Here is a 1,790-nt window from a genome sequence, read left to right on the forward strand (position 1 = left end):
CTGGAGCTAGCTCTTGTAGACCAGGCTGGTCTCGAACTCACAGAGATCCACCTGCCTCTGCCTCCCGAGTGCTGGGATTAAAGGCGTGCGCCACCACCGCCCGTTGTTTCATTCTTAAAAGATTTTTTTTTTCAGAAAAGGTGGGCAGCTAGCATATCTGTTTTATTTTATTCATTTGCTTTTTATTTATTAGAGAGAGTAGGAGAGAAACATCCTATTTACCCACAGGTCTTGTTAATTTGAAATTAAAAGTAATTTTGTCACTGTTGTTTCTGTGTTGAAGGCTGAACCTAGAGCATCAAGGTCAAGGTGACTTCTTTACCACTGAGCCCCATTACCAGCCTTCCTTTTAGTTTTTATTTTCTGAGGTCAGGTTGGTTTTGACCTCACTGGGTAGCCCAAGATGGTCTTGAACTTGCAGTCCTCCCGCTACCTCAGCCCCCAGAATGCCTAGAACTGCAGGCTCGTGCCATTAGGCCTAGCTTCAAAATAGACTCAAAATAGAGTGCCGATAACTGCATCTTATCCGTGTGCTCTGGTAATCCAATGCTAGCATCTCCAGAAATGGCTGTAACATACAAAAATCTAAATATTCATTTATATGAATGGAAGGGGGAAATGTGGTGTGTGTACACAGTGGGATACTATTCGGTCTTAAAATTGAGGAAAACTTGCCAATTGCAACAATGCAAAATAAGTCAGATGGGAAGATAAATACTGTGTGACTTCACTTACGTGTAGAATTTGAAATAATCAAACTTGAACCAGATACAGTGGACATGGACCTGCAATCCTGAGCTATCTGGGAGACTGAGGCAGAATTATTTGAGCCTGATGTCTAAGGATAGGCTGGGCTTGGTGAGCCCACAAGTGTTATACAGTGAACGTGCAGCTGACAGCTCTGTTGGCATACACATCCACTCAGACTAACCCGTCTTGGCAGAGCTACGGACACACCCGTCCTTCAGAAAAGCCACTGTCAACTCTGTAGAAATCTTGTGAAATCATGGCATTCCTCCCTTCTGTAGTATCCCAGCAGTGGATAAACCTGACTTTTCCTGTAGGGCAACCGGATACCTCCCCCCACACCATGAAGCCACAAAGTTTCAGCTCTGAGGATGGATAAGTTCTATTCCATTCAGAATGTGCTTGTTGCTAACAGTAGCACACTGCAACGTAGACCCCGAGTGCTTATGTTAAACATATTTACATCACCATAAGAATAAAATATGGCCATAATACAAGGAGGAGAACAAGCTTGGAAAGTGATGGACGTGTCTATGACCTTAATGGTGCTGTTGACTCAGGGTGAGCACTTAGCTCCAACTCATTAAGTTGCATATATTAAACATGTAGAGTATTTCGTGTCAATCATTCTTTAATAAAGTGACTTGAAAGAAAGAAACTGGTATTTCCCCACCCAATTCCCTCCAATTTCTACCTCAAAAATATACTCTACAATTCAAAATTATTTGTTGTATACATACACACACACATCATGCTAAAGCTTCTTCCTTTCTTAATATACAATGGTATTTTAACAAAAAAAATGACCAATTCTGCTTTGAAATTTTGATTTACTGTTATTCCTGAGTCATGTCTATATGTAAGCACTTCAATTTGTGACAGTTTTTGTTTTTAAAGACCCTTTAGGGATATTGTCTCTCTTTTTAAGTGTAGGATTAACCTTGTATGATTAATACACATTTTCCCCTCTAACTGGTATTATGAAAGAATGGGAAGCATCATGTAAAGTCTCCATTATTGTCCTCTGTAAGACTCACAGTCTC

Source organism: Microtus ochrogaster, chromosome 8 (genome assembly GCF_000317375.1).
Source record: "Microtus ochrogaster isolate Prairie Vole_2 chromosome 8, MicOch1.0, whole genome shotgun sequence".
NCBI lineage: Eukaryota > Metazoa > Chordata > Mammalia > Rodentia > Cricetidae > Microtus > Microtus ochrogaster.